Consider the following 6,038-nt stretch of genomic DNA (forward strand, 5'->3'; position numbering starts at 1 on the left):
GTAGGGAAAAAAAGTTGGGCTAATAAATTGAAGAGAAAGTCTTTTAATTTAGGGTAGGGCTTTAAAGTTCTGGATACTTCTTCCATGGATGGGGAGGTGCAGATGGATCAGTGGGAGAGTAGAGGTTGGCATTTTGGAAGAATGGAAAGTTGCTCACCTGGATATGGCCTAGTGGCAAGAGTGCTCGCCTTGTATACATGAAGCCCTGGGTTCGATTCCCCAGCACCACATATACAGAAAATGGCCAGAAGTGGCGCTGTGGCTCAAGTGGCAGAGTGCTAGCCTTGAGCAAAAGGAAGCCAGGGACAGTGCTCTGCCCCAGACCCCAAGGCCCAGGACTGGCCAAAAAAAAAAAAAAAAAAAGTAAGTTGCTCACCTGGAAGCAGCTCAGGTGTGATAAGAAACTGATGAGCCACCAGAGCAACGTGCAGGGGCCCCTAGTCATCTGCCAAATATCCACTGAAGAGTGGTCCCAGAACCTCTATAGATAATAAGCTCCATTGGGGCTGAAGCCCCTACCATAAAACATTAATCAACCTCTACATTACTTGTAAGTCCTAACACAGTGTAAATGCTGTACAAATAGTTATCTACTGCATTGTTAAGGAGATACAGAAAACCCCTTGGCTACACCTATAATTCCAGCTATGCAGGAGGCTGAGATCTGAGGATCAAAGTTCAAAGCCAGCTAGGGCAGGGATGTCCATGATTCTTATTTCCCATTAACCTCCAGAAAGCTGAAAGTGGAGCAGTGGCTCAGGTGGTAGAACATCAGTTTGAGAAGAAAAAAGCTCAGGAACAGCATCCAGGCCCTGACTTCAGACCCCAGGACATCACACACATCACACACACACAGAGATAAGCAGAAAAAGCCCTAGTCAGTACACACACAGCCATTATATGCCTAATTGCCTTCCTGCATAGGTAGATTTAGAATCCTTGGAAGACTGTAGGTGGCACTGTGAGAAAAGGTTTGAAACCCTTCAGAACCATTTTTGTAGTTTTAAGAGATAAAGCCACTGGGGACAGAGGACAACTCCTCCAACGCCAACGCCTTCCAGGTGGAGTGGGAAAATCCAAGCCTAGCCCTCCCAGAACAAAAGGGCATTGTAAGTCCCACAATGGACTCTGTTGAAAGGGAATGGTTATTTACTTTCCGCCCAGGATACAAGTGTAGCAGTGCCGAGAGTATTGTTAAAGTCCCTGGGGTTATGTGACCTTGAGAAAGTGACCTAACCTCTCAGAACCTCTGAGTCTTTATCATTAAAATGAGGTGGGGGGGGCAGCGGCTGTGGCTCCAGTGATGGAGCACATGACTAGCCAATCAAAGCCCCTGGAATTTTCCAAGCCCAGTAGCAGGAAGAAAAAAAAAAAATTTAAGTGGGGGAGGGGGAGTAAGATGGGTTAAAAAGCTCTTTCCTGGCATTTATGGGGCTCCAGGTGTGGTTACCAGCAATGCAAACTATAATATCACTAGTATGTGTGTGTGTGTGTGTGAGTGAATAAAAGTCATTGCTGGAGTTGCCTTTAACTTCATAAAAGGGATTACAGTTTCGATTTGATGCAAAATATTATCGGGGCTCCACAGTCTGTGACAGAACATTTAGGCATTTACTTCCTTAGTGGGAAGCGAAAGGAAGCATTCATTTAGCAAATCAACTAGTTGGTCAGGTGTGCTGCAGGTGTAGCTGGTGTGTTGAAACAATGAGATACAAAATGACAGGTAATACACACACTACACATCAAAAAAAAAAAAAAACCCAAAAGGTTCAAAGCCAACTAGGACAGAAAAGTGCAGGAGACTCTTAACCTCCAACCGGTCAGCAGAAAATAGGAAGTGGAAGTATGGCTCAAATAGAGTACTAGCAGGGAGCAAAAAAAAAAAAAAAAAGCCCTGAGACAGTATCCAGGCCCTGGGTTCACGCCCCAGTACCCATACCCACAGTCACACCCACACACACCTAATTCTAGTGACTTCAAGGCCTTTCCCAGAAGTCAGGAAGCCTTGTGCCTGGGGCCACTCAAGGTCACACACTTAACTCCAGCAATTAGAATCTGTTGGGGAGCTTTCTACATTAGAAAGATAAATCAATTACCTGATTTAGGATTGCAAATCTATCATCCCACCACTAGGCTGAGATCAGAGGATGTCAACGCAGGCTACATCAAGACTGTTAAAAAAAAAAAAAAAAGATGAATTACTTTCTATGTAATGTGTTACATTTCAACTGTGTAACCTTTGGCTAAATTCATACATTCCGTTATTATATATTGGGCTCTGACTTAAGTCTGGATAAAACAGGAAGTAAAATTCCAACAGGCAAGAATAATATGGAGCTGGTTCATTCTATGAAAAAGGATAAATTATGTATTATGAACCCATTTATATGTATATACATATCTATACATACACACACATATATACATACACACACAGCCAGTCATGGGGATGTATACATATATATAGCCAGTCATGCAGCTCAAACTCAGGGCCTGGGCACTGTCCTTGAGCTTTTTCACTCATAGCTACTGCTCACAGTATCGCTTCCAGTTTCCTGGCGGCTAATTGGACAGAAGAGATTCACAGACTGTCCTTCCTGGGCTGGCTTTGAACCATGATCCTCCGATCTCAGCTTCCTGAGTGGCTAGGATTATAGGTATGAGCCACCAATGCCTGACTAGTTATTGAAATATATTTCAAGGAAAAAAAAAAACCTGGTAAATTCCACATTAAAATGATAAAACGTTATTACACTTTAAAAAAAATATGTATATAGTGGCTATTTAAGGGTGGTATTTTTTTTTTTTTTTTTTTTTTTTGGCCACTCCTGGGCCTTGGACTCAGGGCCTGAGCACTGTCCCTGGCTTCTTCCCGCTCAAGGCTAGCACTCCGCCACTTGAGCCACAGCGCCGCTTCTGGCCGTTTTCTGTATATGTGGTGCTGGGGAATCGAACCTAGGGCCTCGTGTATCCGAGGCAGGCACTCTTGCCACTAGGCTATATCCCCAGCCCAAGGGTGGTATTTTATGTATGTGCTGATACTAGGGCCTAGCACTGCCCCTCAGCTTTTCCCACTCACACATGGTACCCTACCTCTTGAGCCACACCTCCAGTTGTAGCTTTCTGCTGGGTATTTGTAGAGTCTCCTCCCCACTGGTTCTAAAGCCAGGCTGGCTTTGAACCTTGATCCTCAAATCTTTAGCCTCAGGAGTGGCTAGGATTTACAGGTGTTTGCCTCTGATGCTATGGGTTTTTATTATTACAAATTGGAACCTTTTAGTTTTTCTGTATTGTAAATAGTGATAGTTATTACAAAGACAAATAAAGGTGGCATTGTCCAAAAAGAAATGTACTCATGAAAGTGGTACAGGGACTCAAAATGGTAGAGCACTAGCCTTGAGCAAAAGAGCTCAGGGACAGCACCCAAGCCCTGTCCAACACACACACAGAGAGAAATGTACTCAACACCTTGTCACTGGACACTTATGAGGATTGCTGAATATTTGGACAAATCACAACGCTAAGAAAACTTGGTGGAGCTTCATTGATGAAGCAAGCAAGCAGGCAACCAAACAGTCAGACAAACAGAAGAGCAGGGACACACTCTAACAAAGTATGAGTGCTCTTGAAGGGAGATAGCAAGACACACAATTCCTTGGCTGTTAGGGGTATTTATATAGTAAAGGCAGGGGTCTAACTTCAAAGCCAGGTGTTTTATCTTTAATCACTCCTGGTGTTACTTTCTGAGTTTCTGGATGTTCTGGGCACTCTTTCCAGGTAAGAATACATCCTGCCATAAAACAGATCCTTATCCTTGAGATAAGACAGGCACCCAATTATCTGCATTTGGGGTTGATTGCTTACTTTTTTTTCAATATTTACTTATTGTGATTGCTTAAGTTTTGAGGAAGCATCTTTATCAGGAAGGCATGCATCCTGTCAGACAAGTTAATTCTTGGAGTGAGAAATGCATCCCTGAGGAAAAGAATGCATCCTGTTGTCTCTCTTGGAAATAAAGATGGCACTTCAATGCTTCTCAATACCATATTCTGAGTTGCCTTCACCAGGCTTCATTTCCCTCAATTTATCCTGCCTCATTTTCCCCTAAGTGACTTGGTCCCTTAATCTTAAGGGAAGTAAATGAATGAATACCTGCTGTATTTGCTGTAAGCTGACCATACCTCATTTTCCCTCTGTCTATCCTGCGTCAACCTGACTTATGTAATTGTAACTCCTCTGTACGTCACCTTTAGAATAACAAAAAAAAATTAAAAATACATTAAAAAATTAAGTCTGATACTCTTCGTAAGGCAATTCAGTCCATACCATTCTGGGTCATTCAGACTCCATCTATCTGATTTTTGTTGTTGTTTTGTCAGTTGTGGGGCTTGAACTCAGGGCCCTGAGCTTCTGTGCTCAAGGTTAGCGCTCTACCACTTGAGCTACAGCACCACATCCTGGCTTTTACTTATTTGCAAGGTTTTTTTGGTGGTGAGAGAGAGGTAAGAGTCTCGTGGACTTTCCAACAGGAGTTGGCTTCAAATGGCATTCCTCTGATTTTAGCCTCCTGAGTAGTTAGGATTACAGGAATGAGCCACCAGCAAGCACCAGGCTGGGGGCAATCTCTTTAATAGATTTTTCTAATACTATAATATTTTTAGCTTTGGGGTTGGTGGAAGGCTAGAAATCTGCTGAGCTTCACAAATTCTGTGGAGTTGATCTTGTAGGAGACTGTTACGTCAAATACAAACAGTTAAGGTAAATGGTTATTAAAACTGAAGTCATTTGGCTCGTGAGCCACAACATTCCATCTTCCCACACAGTCCTCTAGTCAGCCACAAAAGTTTGCATCATCTGCAATATTAGATTCAGCTATACAGAGAACTTTATTTCACCCAGCAGTTCAGCATAGGGGCACCTGGTTTCGATCTAAAGATTCAGGCACTGGGTGACTCACACCTGTGATCCTAGCAACTCAGGAGGCCGAAATCTGAGGATCATGGTTCGAAGCCAGCCCAGATTGTTTCCAATTAACCACTAGAAAAGCTGGAAGTGGCTGAGGCACAAAGTGGTAGAGTACTCTGACCAACGGAGGGGGTGGGGGAAGATTCAGAGCAGAATGCATCATGCTTTCTAGCCTCTGATTCAAAGATACTACAGGTCTGGCTCACCCCTGTAATCCTAGCTACTCAAGAGACTTGAGATCTGAGGATCATGGTTCAAAACCAGCCCTGCAGGAGTCTATGCTCTTATAGCCTAATAACCACCAAAAAGCTGGAAGTGGAGCTCTGGCTCAAGTGGTAGAGTACCAGCCAGCCTTGAGCAAAAAAGCTCAGGGACAGCGCCCAGACCCTCGGTTCAAGCCCGAAGACTGGCACCAAAAAAAAAAAAAAAAAGGACTGCAGGGAGAAATGAAATGAGTGAGTGTTCTGGCTCACTCTAGGGTGCAGAGGACTTTCTTTCAATTGCATCTTAGTTTGGAAAGTTGCCATCCATTCAGGTTGCAGTTAAACTAGCTTTTTCCAGATCCCAGAACAAATTGTAACCAGAAGTTGTCTGCTCTTTGTCAGGAAGCAATTGTAACCCAAACTTCGCTAGAAATCTTGGTTCTCTCTTTACCTGAGGGGGTAGAATACAACTCACAATTTTTTGCAAGGTCCTAGTGTTCCTTTTTTTTAAAAAAAAAAACTACAGCTCAGTTTGCTGGTAGGTGTTAGAATTATCATTCGTACTTTCCTATAGTCAATGAGTAAATTCTCACAGCTCTTTTTTTTTTTTTTTTTTTTTTTGCCAGTCCTGGGGCTTGGACTCAGGGCCTGAGCACTGTCCCTGGCTTCTTTTTGCTCAAGGCTAGCACTCTCTCTGCCACTCTGTCACAGTGCCACTTCTGGCCATTTTCTGTATATGTGGTGCTGGGGAATCGAACCCAGGGCTTCAAGTATACGAGGCAAGCGCTCTTGCCACTAGGCCATATCCCCAGCCCCTCACAGCCCTTCTTAAGATTTTGTTTTCAGTGTGGGATAGAACCCAAGTTTCAC

Source organism: Perognathus longimembris, chromosome 26 (genome assembly GCF_023159225.1).
Source record: "Perognathus longimembris pacificus isolate PPM17 chromosome 26, ASM2315922v1, whole genome shotgun sequence".
Taxonomy (NCBI): Eukaryota; Metazoa; Chordata; class Mammalia; order Rodentia; family Heteromyidae; genus Perognathus; species Perognathus longimembris.